We start from the raw sequence: 17685 nt of genomic DNA on the forward strand, positions 1-17685 counted from the left end.
GTCATGGTACCCATTGTGAAGAATGATACTGATATAGTGGGTCCAGCCAAGATTTTTTTTTTTTAACTAAATAAAATAGGAAATACTGGAGTGCAAAACAAGTAGTAAGTATATAAATTATTTCATGGAACTTTTTTTGTTGACATAGTTTCAGGTGTACAACATAATGATTCCATATCTGTATATATTTCAAAATGATCACTATAAATCTAGTTAATATCCATCACCACATATAGATAAAAATTTTTGTTTCTCATGATGAGAATTTTTAATATCTACTCTTTTAGCTACTTTCACATATACAATACAGTGTTACTAACTATAGCCTTTTATAGAAATTTTTTAGTTTTATACGTCTGTATATGATTGTGTGAACTGGATCACAACATACAAAGTAATTCTTACTGTGGGTTACAGTTAGAAAAATTTAAAAGCCACTGATTTAAGCCAGTACTGCTCAAATAGTTATTAGCCAGCAAGTATTTGTTGGTAGCTTTAAAGAAAAATCATTACTCAATATAAAATTTTAATACCTTCATCAGAACGGTCTATAAAATATTAATATATGCAGAAATAGTTATCAATACTTATTGTGCTAACCACTGCAGATACAAGAAAGAAAAACAGTTCTTTTCTTCAAGGAGCCTAAAAAGTAATTGAGAAAACAAGTAAAGCAGAAATGTTAATTCAGTACATTAGGACATAAAATCAGAAAGCATGAGAGCACAAAGAAAGCATTCCTAACTCTGTCTCCCAGGAATGGGTTTTTCATTGCCCTAAACCTTTAGAAAATTCTGATCTCTAAAAGGGTCAGAATTTTAGCCAAGAGGATAACTCTGGAGAAAGATATTCAGCCAACATTCTATGTGATTAGCATCATGTCAGGCTACACAGTGGAAACTCAGCTGGACTAACTAGATTTTAGACCAGGTTTTTAATTCTATTTTTTTGACAAGTAAAAGTTGTATATATATATTTAGGTGTAAACTTGATATTTTGATATATTTATACATTGTGAAATAATTATCACAAACTAATTAATAGATCTATCTCCTCACATGGTTACTATTTTCTTTCTTCTTTGCTTTTTCTGTGATGAGAACACTTAAGATCTACCCTCTTAAGAAATTTCAAGTACAGTCAGCCCTCCAAATCTGAGGGTTTCATATCTGTGACTCAACCAACTACAGATCAAAAATACTAAAAAAAAAAAAAAAAATAGAAATTTCCAAAATACGAAACCTCAATTTGCTGTGCACCAGCAACTATTCACACAGTATTTACATTTTATTTACAACTATTTACATAGCATTTATATTGTATTAATTATTATAAGTACTCTAGAGATGATTTAAAGTATCCAAGAAGAGGTGCCTAGGTTATACACAAATACAGTTGATCCTTGAACGATGAGGGGATTAGGGGATACTGAATACCCCCACAAGTATACAGTCACAAATCTGTGTATAACTTTATAATTGGTTCTCCATATCCATGATTCCAATCCACAGACTCAACCAACTACAGATTACGTAGTACCATTGTACATATTTATTGAAAAAAATCCACACATATGTGGGCCTGTATAGTTCAGACCCATGTTGTCCAGAGGTCAGCTGTACTATGCCATTTTATAAAAGGGACTTGAGCATCCACAGATTTTAGTATCTGCTGGGGATCCTGAAACCAATTCCTCATGAATACCAAGGGATGACTATATACAATATAGTACTGTTAATCACAGTCATATTGATACATTAGAGCTCCAGAACTTATTCATCTTGCATAACTGAAACTTGGTGCCCTTTGATCAACATCTCCCCACTTCCCCCTCCCTCCCTCCCTGACAACCTCCATTCTAGTCTCTGCTTTTATGAGTTTGGCTATTTTAGATTCCACATGTAAGTGAGATCATGCAGTATTTATCTTTCTGGGTCTGGCTTATTTCACTTAGCATAATGTTTTCCAGGTTCATCCAAGTTGTCTCAAATGTCAGGATTTCATTGTTTTTAAGGCTGAATAATATTCCATTCTGTATATGTATGTTTTCATTCATTCATGGACAGTTAGATTGTTTTCATATCTTGGCTATTGTGAATAATGTTGCAATAAACATGGGGGTACAGATATCTCTCCAAGTTCCTGATTTCATTTCCTTTTGATATATAACTGGAAGTGAGATTGCTAGATCAGGTGGGAGTTTTAGTTTTTTTATTTTTTGAAGATCTCCATATTGTTTTCCATAATAGTTTTACCAATTTACATTCTCACCAGCAGTACACAGGATTTTCTATTTTCCACATGCTCACAAATACTTGTAATCTCTTGTCTTTTTGACAGTAGCCAGTCTAACAGATATGAGGTGATATTGTGGTTTTAATTTATGTTTCCCTGGTGATTAGTGATGTTGAGCACTTTTTCATATACCTGTTGCCCATTTGTATGTCTCCTTTTGAAAATGTATATTCAGGTTCTTTGTCCATTTTTCAATCAGTTTATTTAGGGTGGTTTTGGGTTTTTTTTGGTTTTGGTTTTGTATGTTGTTTTCTATTGAGTTGTATGAACTCCTTATATTTTTTGGATATTAACTTCTTTTCAGATATATGGTTTGCAAATATTTTCTTCCATTCCATAGGTTGTCTTTTCACTCTGTTGCTTGTTGATTGTTCCCTTTGCAGTGAAGAAGCTTATTAGTTTGATGCAATCCCATTTGTTTATTTTTGCTTTTGTTGCCTGTGCTTTTGTTGTCGTATTCAAAAAAATCATTGCCCAGACCAATGCCAAGATGTTTAAATTCTCCAGAGGGAGATGAACAAGAATCAATAAATATAATAAATAAGAAAAATATACCACATGTTGGAAATTAATAACAATGGAAAGAAAAAGGAAAGCTAAGTAAGAGTGATCAGGAGAGCCAGGAACTTTAAATAGCCTGGCCAAAATAATCCTCATTGATATGTAGACATTTGAGAAAACACTTGAAAAAGATGAAAAAAAAAAAAGAGAGATGATATAGAGTTTTGATGTGATAGCCAGAGACTAATGGATAAATAATTTAGAAAAAGTATAAATTTCTCTTTTGAGAGTGTTATTGACATTTAAGTCCATCCTAAATGTAATACATCTAAGAAAAGAGAAAATAAATAAACTCTGGTATACTTTATTCAAAATAATTTTGATTGCAAAATTTTTTTTTATAGATTTCTTTTTATTTTTAAATGATTGATCAGATGGAATAGAGAATTAAGCTTTAGAATCCCAGCTGGTGAAAACCCTGGAATATACAAAATACAGAAAGGTGGTTTTAGGATTTTGTGGTTGAAATTTGAACTCTTGTGACTTTTCTTGTATAAATTAAAATGTTATTGATCCTGGTGACTCAACCCCAGCCTCAGTCTCCTAGATAATACATGTTCATAATAGCATTTTAACTTGCTGAATCTTTGGATAGACGCTACTATGATCCTACTGAAATATTGTTTTACCAACTAATATTTTCAGGATGTTTTGAGACTAGCAAAATTTTGAGAGGATGAACCATAAATTTTAATGTTTAGTATTATATACTCTATAGTTCTTTGACATAGTAGGACAGATAAATATTTTGACTGACATTTGCAAATATAGAGAGAAGCAAATATGCACATGTCTTTTGCTTTTTTATTTCATTTGAGAAAGTTGCAGATGCAGTTAGAAATTCTTATTTATATAGAGCTAATAATCATTACAGTGGTTTTTATATTGAACCAAAACTCCTTGTAAATTCTATCTGTTGACCTAATTATGCCCTCCATTGTGAAAAAAAAGCAATAAGTGTAACTATTTTACCTTTTATTGAGGGTTATCTATGAAAGCTTTACATATGTTATTTCATTAAATCACCTCATCTCATAATGATTCCCATTTACGCACAGGGATGTTGAACGTCAGAAAGGAGATAACTTTGCCAGGACTGCACAGCCACTTGGTGCTGGATATAAACTCCTGTAAGTCTGAGTCCAACACTGATGCTCCTGCTCTTCTCTCTAGGGTGGATCTCTTCTTCCTGATTAAAGCCCCACAAATAGTTGAAATTGTGATTTTCTCTTCCCCAATTGGTCTATAACCTCTTCCCTTCACAGTTCCCACTATTTCCCACTTCTTTGCACACACTGTGGTTCCTTTAATCTTATTGTCTCCTTCATACCTGACAACCTGTCCATGTCTGCTGAAACGGATTCCCACTGTAAAGGATTTTGAACTAAGTACACTTGACATATTGAATGAAGTCAAATAGTGAACACATTCATAGGTCAAGCCTCCAATCTATAGGAGTTTAGTCTTTAGGATCCTCTTTACTTGGGAGATTTCTGAAAGGTCCCACATTACCATTGTTTGTCTTCCATCTCCAGCTTTCTCCCTGATGACAAAATCACCAGACAACACAGAGCAGGAGACTGGGTCCTCTCCCTTGTCATCTTCCAGACTCTTCAATGTCTCATACTCTAGGTAAAGCTATAGCCAAAAATAAACCATTTTTTAAAATAAGAATATAACATTAGAAATCAGTCTTTTGAAATCCCTCTTCTTCCTTTATTTTACTACCTAATACAGCAGTATCAGTATCATTTTTGCTTCTTCTGGCAACTGAAGAACCAATTTTCCACCCCCTGAGTGGAGTGTAGACTGACTGCAGCATTACGAGTGTCTTCCCCAGGACATCGTGTGCCAGTTTGTCATCACCTGCCCGAAAGGTACAAGGTATCCTTCTTGCCTTTCTCAGATTCTTCAATGTGTCAAGTGTACAAAATCGAAAGAATAACTTCATATGAAGTTAATATAGGAGAGATGGAAAACATGCTATGACAAAAATTCCTGTTGAATAAATTCTGACACACATCTAAATACTTGTTCTCATACAATTAATCTCCCTATCTTAAAATTAAAATAAAGTTTTGTTCATTAAAATCCCAGACAGAACATTGTAATGGTTTAAATACTGCAGCATCTCATTTTATCCCATAAATCTTTACATTTGAATAGTTCTTTACAGATTATAAAGCACTTTTAGATTCATGTTATGTACTCTGAGAGCTAGAAGGGAATCTTAAAATTACTAAAACAATCCCATAATTTCCTCTGATTCTCACAGCAATTCTATGAAGTATTTATCCAAGTGTTACTCCCTCTTTATGGTTGAGATTGAACCCAGAGATTTTACATACATTTCTAGATCTCAGAGTTAAAAAGTGGGACCTGACCTCCAAATCACAGCTCAGTGCTTCTTCTAAAATATCATGCTGTCACTCCACTAACTGATGCCTACTAAGGAATTTGTTAGTTAGCTAAATGAATTTTCTAGAAAGCTAGAGCTTTAAGCCATTAAGTGGTTAGGTATTCATCATCATTGTAAACAGTCATTATTATTTTCCTTAAACATTACACTTGTATATACCTGCAGAAAATAACTCTGTGCTCTCCTTTAAAGGAAGGCTTTGTTCTATCTTGTTCCAAAATCCAACAGCAAATGATTATAGGAATACAGCAATAAAATATGACGGAAATTGTTGAAACTGAAAATTAAACTTTTTTTTTTAGATTTAGAAAGATTTGGATTAAAGACTCTTCTTTGGGTGAAGGAGGTCAAAAGTTACAATTTTCCACTTATAAAATAAATAAGTCCTGGGGATGTAATGTACAGCATAGTGACTATGGTTAATAATCCTGGGTCTTCCCTGGTGGCGCAGTGGTTTGGAATCTGCCTGCCAATGCAGGGGACATGGGTTCAAGCCCTGGCCCGGGAAGATCCCATGTGCCACGGAGCAACTAAGCCTGTGTGCCATGGCTGCTGGGCCTGTGCTCTGGAGCCCGCGAGCCACAATGAGAAACCCGCACACCACAATGAAGAGTAGCCCTCGCTTGCCACAGCTAGAGAAAGCCTGCACGCAGCAACAAAGACCCAACACAGCCAAAAATAAATAAATAAATTTATTTAAAAAATAATAATCCTGTATACCAAAAAAAGCATGCAGATGGCCAATAGGCACATGAAAAAATGTTCAACATTGTCAATTTTTAGAGAAATGCAAATCAAAACCACAATGAGGTATCTCCTCACTCCGATCAGAATGGTCATCATCAAAAAGTCTACAAATAATAAATATTGGAGAGGATGTGGAGGAAAAGGTACCCTCCTACACTGTTGGTGGGAATGTAACTTGGTACAGCCACTATGGAGAGCAGTATGGAGGTTCCACAAGATTCATCCTTCTTGGTTTCCTTTATCCTGCCCACCCCTCTGTAAATAGTTACTTCATTAAAAATGTCTTCAAAAATCCTAGCTAAGCATGCTATCTGTTTCCTGTCAGGACTTGGATTGATTACACTGATCAATAAACACTGAATATTTTTTTTTAACATTGCTGTATGATCCAGCAATCCCACTCCTGGGCATATATCTGGAGAAAACTCTAACTTGAAAAGATAGTTGCACTCCAATGTTCATAGCAGCACTACTTACAATAGCCAAGACATGGAAGCAACTTAAATGCCCATAGAAAGATGAATGGATAAATAAGATGTGATATATATAGATATATAATGGAATATTACTCAGCTATCAAAAGGAATGATATAGTGCCATGTGCAGCACCATGAATGGACCTAGAGACTGTCATATTAAGTGAAGTAAGTCAGACGGAAAGACAAATGTCACCTGATAATACTTATATGTGGAATCTTAAAAAATGATACAAATGATACAGACCAACAAGCTGTACTCCTAGGAACACCTTCAGAGGGTGATAGAATGAAAGGAGATTGACGACCTGGAGCCACTGAGTAGAGAAGGCTTTCCCTCCTCTATTATGCTGATTAAGAAGCATAAAATTCGTGGCCAGGACTAAGGAAATAAAATCACGTGGCTATGGTTCTGCCCACAGCTACTCCTGGATCCCTCATTCCTAATAACTCCTCAGCACAGGGTGTTTCACACTCCAAAGTTGTACTCAAGTACAGTATTTGTTTAATAAATGTCAGTTCATTAGACTTTGGTTAATCATAAAGATAGATATTAAAATAGCTTTCTAAACCTAGATAAAATCTATCTCTAACAGAGATTGGTATTGTGGGTGAAAGACATGATAACAACCTAAAAGAAGTATCTTTAAATTGAGGCACATAACTGTTCCACCCACCTTTTCTCCTTACTGCCAGCTGGAAAAATCACGTGATGCATGGAGCTCAAGCAGCCTCATTGGACCATGAGACGAGGGTCACACTAAGGGAAGTGAAAAAAAAAGCTACAAAGAGGCTAGGTCTCTGCCAACTTTATGGAACTCTCATGTTTACTCTTTACTCCCCAAATTCCATACTTATGTGGAAGAAATGGACCTCATGTGTTTAAATCATTATTGAGTTGGGTGTTCTGCCTTTTGAGCTAAATCTAATCCAAAAAGTTATACCACACATGCTTCTTTTCACTTTCCAGATTCCAAAATCTTCTTTCTATAATCTTCTCTCCTGCTCTCCTTGTCCTTATATGTTTATTTACCAAAACAAAATAAAAAGTACTGCTTTTTGATATTTTAATGAGCTTTCAGTAGAAAATGCCTATAAATATATGTGTCCAGTCTACCATCTTTAATAAAAAAACAATCAAACAAAAACTTTCTTGATTACTGACCAATGATACAAATTACAAAACAGAAATAGACTCACAGACATAGAAAACAGACTTAAGGTTACCAAAGCAGTTAGTGGTGGGGTGGGTGGGGAGACAAATTAGGATTTGGGGTGAGCATATACACACTACTATATATGAAATAAACAAACAAGGACCTACTATATAGCACAGGGAATGATATTCAATATCTTGTAACAACATATAATCGAAAATAATCTGAAAAAGAATATATATATATGACTGAATCACTGTGCTGTACATCTGAAACTAACACAACATTGTAAATCAAATATACTTCAATTAAAAAAACAAAATTAAATAAGCCATAATGTTATAAAAGACCACAGATCCCTGCAATATAAAAAATAATAATAATCCTGTGTAGCATATTTGAAGGCTGCTAAGAGAGTACAACTTAATATTTCTCATCTCAAGAAAAAATTGTAACTGTGTGGTGACAGATATTGACTAGACTTATTATGGCAATCATTTCCAAATATATACAGATATTATATCATTGTGTTGTATACCTGAAATTAATATAGTATTTTATGTCAATTATACATCAATAAATTTTTAAAGATAATAACTTAAGCACTAAAACTAAGATGACTGTTCTTTGGAATTATGACATAAAATCAAATCATAAAATCTGTATTTGTCATGTTTGTCAGTAAGTGCCACCCTCAGAAAACACAGTCTGCTTAAGAGCAGGGGCTATGTGCCACATGAAGCAGCTGACTGAGCTGGAAGAGCTTGGCCTTCAGGGGCCTATAGACCCATGTCAGTGACCTACCATCTGTATGTGTCTCACTTCTCCGTGTCTCACTTTCCTCCTCTGTAAATTTGTGATAATACCTACTTCAAATAATGTCTGACATAGTTTCCATTGGCCTCAACTCTTTCTCTGTACTTCTGTGTCCCATTTCTCTGCTGACCTGTAAAGACCACATCAGCTTGGCTCCCAAGCCTTGTATTCCGGACAAGGGGAAGCACTGTCAGGAGATGGGAAGGAAGGAGGAGTGAGAATTCAGGGGAAGTCTCCCTCCTGCCCCCTGACTTTGCAGGGAACTTCCCTGACTACAGCTCAGGCTGAACAACCCCCCTCTGGCTCTGGGTCACCCAGGAATACTGTGCCTCCTGTGCCCCTTTATGTCAGGGGCTGATGACTTTCTACGGTGCTAGTCCCAGGATGCACCCACAAGATTCATCCTTCTTGGTTCCCGTTATCCTGCCCGCCCCTCTGTAAATAGTTCATTCATAAAAATGCCTTCAAAAATCCTAGCTAAGAGATTGCGGGAGGCGGAGCGGGGAGCTTTGGAGCCGCGGAGCCGAGTGGATGAAAGGCACTTGCTGCTCCAGCCAGGAGTCAGGACTCTGCCTCTGAGGTGGGGGAGCCAACTACAGAACACTCGTCAAGAAGAGACCTCCCAACCCCACATAATATCAAACAGCGAAAATCTCCCAGAGATCTCCATCTCAACACCAGCACCCAGCTTCACTCAACGACCAGCAAGCTACAGTGCTGGACAACCTATGCCAACCATATAGCAAGACAGGAACACAACCCCACCCACTAGCAGAGAGGCTGCCTAAAATCATAATAAGTCCACAGACACCCCAAAACACACCACCAGACGTGGACCTGCCCACTAGAGAGACAAGATCTAGCCTCATACACCACAACACAGCCACTAGTCCCCTCCACCAGGAAGCCTACACAACCCACTGAACCAACCTTAGCCACTGGAGACAGACATCAAAAACAACGGGAGCTACGAACTTGCAGCCTGCAAAAAGGTGAACCCAATCACAGTAAGATAAGCAAAATGAGAAGACAGAAAAACACACAGCAGATGAAGGAGCAGGATAAAAACCCACCAGACCTAACAAATGAAGAGGAAATAGGCAGTCTACCTGAAAAAGAGTTCAGAATAATGATAGTAAAGATGATCCAAAATCTTGGAAATAGAATGGACAAAATGCAAGAAGCAGTTAACAAGGACCTAGAAGAAATAAAGATGAAACAGACAATGATGAACAACACAATAAATGAAATGAAAAATACTCTAGATGGGATCAATAGCAGAATAAATGAGGCAGAAGAACGGATAAGTGACCTGGAAGATAAAATAGTGGAAATAACTACTGCAGAGCAGAATAAAGAAAAAAGAATGAAAAGAACTGAGGACAGTCTCAGAGACCTCTGGGACAACATTAAACGCACCAACATTCGAATTATAGGGGTTCCAGAAGAAGAAGAGAAAAAGAAAGGGACTGAGAAAATATTTGAAGAGATTATAGTTGAAAACTTCCCTAATATGGGAAAGGAAATCGTTAATCAAGTCCAGGAAGCACAGAGAGTCCCATACAGGATAAATTCAAGGAGAAATACGCCAAGACACATATTAATCAAACTGTCAAAAACTAAATACAAAGAAAGCATATTAAAAGCAGCAAGGGAAAAACAACAAATAACACACAAGGGAATCCCCATAAGGTTAACAGCTGATCTCTCAGCAGAAACTCTACAAGCCAGAAGGGAGTGGCAGGACATACTGAAAGTGATGAAGGAGAAAAACCTGCAACCAAGATTACTCTACCCAGCAAGGATCTCATTCAGATTTGATGGAGAAATTAAAACCTTTACAGACAAGCAAAAGCTGAGAGAGTTCAGCACCACCAAACCAGCTTTACAACAAATGCTAAAGGAACTTCTCTAGACAAAAACACAAGAGAAGGAAAAGTCCTATAATAACGAACCCAAAACAATTTAGAAAATGGGAATAGGAACATACATATCGATAATTACCTTAAATGTAAATGGACTAAATGCTCCCACCAAAAGACACAGATTGGCTGAATGGATACAAAAACAAGACCCATATATATGCTGTCTACAAGAGACCCACTTCAGACCTAGAGACACATACAGACTGAAAGTAAGGGGATGGAAAAAGATATTCCATGCAAATGGAAACCAAAAGAAAGCTGGAGTAGCAATTCTCATATCAGACAAAATAGACTTTAAAATAAGGACTATCAGAAGAGACAAAGAAGGACACTACATAATGATTAAGGGATCGATCCAAGAAGAAGATATAACAATTGTAAATATTTATGCACCCAACATAGGAGCACCTCAATACATAAGGCAAAAACTAGCAGCCATAAAAGGGGAAATCGACAGTAACACATTCATAGTAGGGGACTTCAACACCCCACTTTCACCAATGGACAGATCATCCAAAATGAAAATAAATAAGGAAACACAAGCTTTAAATGATACATTAAACAAGATGGACTTAATTGATATTTATAGGACACTCCATCCAAAAACAACAGAATACACATTTTTCTCAAGTGCTCATGGAACATTCTCCAGGATAGATCATATCTTGGGTCACAAATCAAGCCTTGGTAAATTTAAGAAAATTGAAATTGTATCAAGTATCTTTTCCGACCACAACGCCATGAGACTAGATATCAATTATAGGAAAAGATCTGTAAAAAATACAAACACATGGAGGCTAAACAATACACTACTTAATAACGAAGTGATCACTGAAGAAATCAAAGAGGAAATTAAAAAATACCTAGAAACAAATGACAATGGAGATACAACGACCCAAAACCTATGGGATGCAGCAAAAGCAGTTCTAAGAGGGAAGTTTATAGCAATACAAGCCCACCTTAAGAAGCAGGAAACATCTCGAATAAACAACCTAACCTTGCACCTCAAGCAATTAGAGAAAGAAGAACAAAAAAACCCCAGAGTTAGCAGAAGGAAAGAAATCATAAAAATCAGATCAGAAATAAATGAAAAAGAAATGAAGGAAACAATAGCAAAGATCAATAAAACTAAAAGCTGGTTCTTTGAGAAGATAAACAAAATTGATAAACCATTAGCCAGACTCATCAAGAAAAAAAGGGAGAAGACTCAAATCAATAGAATTAGAAATGAAAAAGGAGAAGTAACAACTGACACTGCAGAAATAAAAAAAATCATGAGGGATTACTACAAGCAACTCTATGCCAATAAAATGGACAATCTGGAAGAAATGGACAAATTCTTAGAAATGCACAAACTGCCAAGACTGAATCAGGAAGAAATAGAAAATATGAACAGACCAATCACAAGCACTGAAATTGAAACTGTGATTAAAAATCTTCCAACAAACAAAAGCCCAGGACCAGATGGCTTCACAGGCGAATTCTATCAAACATTTAGAGAAGAGCTAACACCTATCCTTCTCAAACTCTTCCAAAATATAGCAGAGGGAGGAACACTCCCAAACTCATTCTACGAGGCCACCATCACCTTGATACCAAAACCAGACAAGGATGTCACAAAGAAAGAAAACTACAGGCCAATATCACTGATGAACATAGATGCAAAAATCCTCAACAAAATACTAGCAAACAGAATCCAACAGCACATTAAAAGGATCATACACCATGATCAAGTGGGGTTTATTCCAGGAATGCAAGGATTCTTCAATATACGCAAATCTATCAATGTGATTAACCATATTAACAAATTGAAGGAGAAAAACCATATGATCATCTCAATAGATGCAGAGAAAGCTTTTGACAAAATTCAACACCCATTTATGATAAAAACCCTGCAGAAAGTAGGTGTAGAGGGAACTTTCCTCAATATAATAAAGGCCGTATATGACAAGCCCACAGCCAACATCATCCTCAATGGCGAAAAACTGAAAGCATTTCCACTAAGGTCAGGAACAAGACAAGGTTGCCCACTCTCACCACTCTTATTCAACATAGTTTTGGAAGTTTTAGCCACAGCAATCAGAGAAGAAAAGGAAATAAAAGGAATCCAAATCGGAAAAGAAGAAGTAAAGCTGTCACTGTTTGCAGATGACATGATACTATACATAGAGAATCCTAAAGATGCTACCAGAAAACTACTAGAGCTAATCAATGAATTTGGTAAAGTAGCAGGATACAAAATTAATGCACAGAAATCTCTGGCATTCCTATATACTAATGATGAAAAATCTGAAAGTGAAATCAAGAAAACACTCCCATTTACCATTGCAACAAAAAGAATAAAATATCTAGGAATAAACCTACCTAAGGAGACAAAAGACCTGTATGCAGAAAATTATAAGACACTGATGAAAGAAATTAAAGATGATACAAACAGATGGAGAGATATACCATGTTCTTGGATTGGAAGAATCAACATTGTGAAAATGACTCTACTTCCCAAAGCAATCTATAGATTCAATGCAATCCCTATCAAACTACCACTGGCATTTTTCACAGAACTAGAACAAAAAATTTCACAATTTGTATGGAAACACAAAAGATCCCAAATAGCCAAAGCAATCTTGAGAACAAAAAATGGAGCTGGAGGAATCAGGCTGCCTGACTTCAGACTATACTACAAAGCTACAGTAATCAAGACAGTATGGTACTGGCACAAAAACAGAAAGATAGATCAAAAAAAAAAAAAAATGCTAGCTAAGCATGCCATCTGTTTCCTGTCAGGACTTGGGTTGATTACACTGATCAATAAATACTGAGTATTTTTTTTAAACATCTTTAGTGGAGTATAATTGCTTTACATTGTTGTATAACAAAGTGGTTCAGATATATGTATACATATATCCCCATATCCCCTCCCTCTTGGGTCTCCCTCCCACCCTCCCTATCCCACAGCTCTAGGTGGACACAAAGCACCGAGCTGATCTCCCTGTGCTATGCGGCTGCTTCCCACTAGCTATCTGTTTTATATTTGGTAGTGTACATATGTCCATGCCACTCCCGCACTTTGTCCCAGCTTACCCTTCCCCTTCCCCGTGTCCTCAAGTCCATTCTCTACATCTGTGTCTTTATTCTTCTCCTGCCCCTATGTTCTTCAGAACCTTTTTTTTTTTTTTTAGATTCCATATATGTGTGTTAGCATAGAGTATTTGCTTTTCTCTTTCTGACTTACTTCACTCTGTATGGCAAACGCTAGGTGCATGCACTTCACTACAAAAAAACTAAGTTTCATTCCTTTTCATGGCTGAGTAATATTTTATTGTATATATGTGCCACATCTTCTTTATCAATTCATCTGTCGATGGACACTTAGGTTGTTTCCATGTCCTGGCTATTGTAAATACAGCTGCAATGAACATTGTGGTACATGACTCTTTTTTTTTTTGCAATTTCACCTATTTATATTTATTTAAGTAATTAATTTATTTGTTTATTTTAACATCTTTATTGGAGTATAATTGCTTTTCAATGGTATGTTAGTTTCAGCTTCACAACAAAATGAATCAGTTATATATATACATATGTTCCCATATCTCTTCCCGCTTGCGTCTCCCTCACTCCCACCCTCCCTATCCCACCCCTCCAGGTGGTCACAAAGCACCGAGCTGATCTCCCTGTGCTATGTGGCTGCTTCCCACTAGCTATCTACCTTACGTTTGGTAGTGTATATATGTCCATGCCTCTCTCTCGCTTTGTCACAGTTTACCCTTCCCCCTCCCCATATCCTCAAGTCCATTCTCTAGTAAGTCTGTGTCTTTATTCCTGTTTCACCCCTAGGTTCTTCATAACATTATTTTTCTTAAATTCCATATATATGAGTTAGCATACGGTATTTGTCTCTCTCTTTCTGACTTACTTCACTCTGTATGACAGACTCTAGGTCTATCCACCTCATGACAAACAGTTCAATTTCATTTCTTTTTATGGCTGAGTAATATTCCATTGTATACATGTGCCACATCTTCTTTATCCATTCATCTGATGATGGACACTTAGGTTGTTTCCATCTCCGGGCTATTGTAAATACAGCTGCAATGAACATTTTGGTACATGATTCTTTTTGAATTATGGTTTTCTCAGGGTATATGCCTAGTAGTGGGATTGCTGGGTCATATGGTAGTTCTAGTTGTAGTTTTTTAAGGAACCTCCATACTGTTCTCCACAGTGGCTGTATCAATTTACATTCCACCAACAGTGTAAGAGCATTCCCTTTTCGCCACACCCTCTCCAGTATTTATTGTTTCTAGATTTTTGATGATGACCATTCTGACTGGTGTGAGATGATACCTCATTGTAGTTTTGATTTGCATTTCTCTAATGATTAGTGATGTTGAGCATTCTTTCATGTGTTTGTTGGCAGTCTGTATATCTTCTTTGGAGAAATGTCTATTTAGGTCTTCTGCCCATTTTTGGATTGGGTTGTTTGTTTTTTTGATATTGAACTGCATGAGCTGGTTGTATATTTTGGAGATTAATCCTTTGTCAGTTGCTTCATTTGCAAATATATTCTCCCATTCTGAGGGTTGCCTTTTCATCTTGTTTACAGTTTCCTTTGCAGTGCAAAAGCTTTTAAGCTTCATTAGGTCCCATTTGTTTATTTTTGCTTTTATTTACATTTCTCTAGGAGGTGAGTCAAAAAGGATTTTGCTCTGATTATGTCATAGAGTGTTCTATGTTTTCCTCTAAGAGTTTGATAGTGTCTGACCTTACATTTAGGTCTTTAATCCATTTTGAGTTTATTTTTGTTTATGGTGTTAGGGAGTGTTGTAACTTCATTCTTTTACTTGTAAATGTACAGTTTTCCCAGCACCACTTATTGAAGAGACTGTCTTTTCTCCATTGTATATTCTTGCCTCCTTTATGAAAAATAAGGTGACCATATGTGTGTGGGTTTTTCTCTGGGCTTTCTATCCTATTCCATTGATCTATCTTTCTGTTTTTGTGCCAGTACCATACTGTCTTGATTACTGTAGCTTTATAGCAGAGTCTGAAGTCTGGGAGCTTGATTCCTCCTACTCCATTTTTCTTTCTCAACATTGCTTTTGCTATTCAGGGTCTTTTGTGTTTCCATACAAATTGTGAAATTTTTTGTTCTAGTTCTGTGAAAAATGTCATTGGTAGTTTGAGAGGGATTGCATTGAATCTGTAGATGGCTTTGGGTAGTACAGTCATTTTCACAATGTTGATTCTTCCAATCCAAGAACATGGTATATCTCTCCATCTGTTAGTATCATCTTTAATTTCTTTCATCAGTATCTTATAGTTTACTGCCTACAGGTCTTTTGTCTCCTTAGGTGGGTTTATTCCTAGGTATTTTATTCTTTTTGTTGCAGTGGTAAATGGGAGTGTTTCCTTAATTTCTCTTTCAGATTTTTCATCATTAGTGTATAGGAATTCAAGAGATTTCTGTGCATTAATTTTGTATCCTGCAACTTTACCAAATTCATTGATTACCTCTAGTAGTTTTCTCATACAGTGTTTAGGATTCCCTATGTATAGTATCATGTCATCTGCAAACAGTGACACCTTTACTTCTTCTTTTCTGATTTGTATTACTTTTATTTCTTTTTCTTCTCTGATTTAGCTGTGGCTAAAACCTCCAAAGCTATGTTGAATAATAGTGGTGAGAGTAGGCAACCTTGTCTTGTTCCTGATCTTAGTGGAAAGGCTTCCAATTTTTCACAATTTTGAATGATGTTGGCTGTGAGTTTGTCATATATGGCCTTTATTATGTTGAGTTAAGTTCCCTCTAAGCCTACTTTCTGGAGTGTTTTTCTCATAAATAGGCGTTGAATTTTGTCGAAAGCTTTCTCTGCATCTATTGAGATGATCATATGGTTTTATCCTTCAATTTGTTAATATGGTGTATCACATTGATTGATTTGCATGTGTTGAAGAATCCTTGCATTCCTGGGGAAAACCCCACTTGATCATGGTGTATGATCCTTTTAATGTGCTGTTGGATTCTGTTTACTAGTATTTTGCTGAGGACTTTTGCATCTATGTTCATCAGTGATATTGGCCTCTAGTTTTCTTTCTTTGTGACATCTTTGTCTGGTTTTGGTATCAGGGTGATGGTGGCCTCATAGAATGAGTTTGGGAATGTTCCTCCCTCTGCTATATTTTGGAGGAGTTTGAGAAGGATAGGTGTTAGCTCTTCTCTAAATGTTTGATAGAATTCGCCTGTGAAGCCATTTGGTCCTGGGCTTTCGTTTGTTGGAAGATTTTTAATCACAGTCTAAGTTTCAGTGCTTGTGATTGGTATGTTTATATTTTCTGTTTCTTCCTGGTTCAGTCATGGAAGGTTGTGCTTTTCTAAGAATTTGTCCATTTCTTCCAGATTGTCCATTTTATTGGCATGTTGCTGCTTGTAGTAATTTCTCATGATCCTTTGTAATTCTGCAGTGTCAGTTGTTGCTTCTCTTTTTTCATTTCCAATTCTATTGATTTGAGTCTTCTCCCTTTTTTTCTTGATGAGTGTGGCTAATGGCTTATCAATTTTGTTTATCTTCTCAAAGAACTAGCTTTTAGTTTTATTGATCTTTGTTACTGTTTCCTTCATTTCTTTTTCATTTATTTCTGATCTGAGCTTTATGATTTCTTTCCTTCTGCTAACTTTGGGGTATTTTTTGTTCTTCTTTATCTAATTGCTTTAGGTGTAAGCTTAGATTGTTTATTTGAGATGTTTCTTGTTTCATGACGTAGGATTGTATTGCTATATATTTCCCTCTTAAAACTGCTTTTGCTGCATCCCATAAGTTTTAGTTCATCATGTTTTCATTGTCATTTGTTTATAGGTATTTTTTGATTTCCTCTTTGATTTCTTCAGTGTTCCCTTGGTTATTATGTAGTGTGTTGTTTAACCTCCATGTGTTTATATTTTTTACAGATTTTTTTTCTCTAATTGATATCTAGTCTCATAGCGCTGTGGTCAGAAAAGATACTTGATACGATTTTATTTTTCTTAAATTTACCAAGGCTTGATTTGTGACCCAAGATATGATCTATCATGGAGAATGTTCCATAAGCCCTTGAGAAAAATATGTATTCTGTTGTTTTTGGCTTGAATGTCCTATAAATATCAATTAAGTCCATCTTGTTTAATGTATCATTTAAAGCTTGTGTTTTCTTATTTAGTTTCAGTTTGGATGATTTGTCCATTGGTGAAAGTAGGGTGTTAAAATCCCCTACTATGAATGTGTTACTGTCGATTTCCCCTTTTATGGCTG

Source organism: Lipotes vexillifer, unplaced genomic scaffold (genome assembly GCF_000442215.2).
Source record: "Lipotes vexillifer unplaced genomic scaffold, Lipotes_vexillifer_v1.1 scaffold266, whole genome shotgun sequence".
Classification (NCBI taxonomy): domain Eukaryota; kingdom Metazoa; phylum Chordata; class Mammalia; order Artiodactyla; family Lipotidae; genus Lipotes; species Lipotes vexillifer.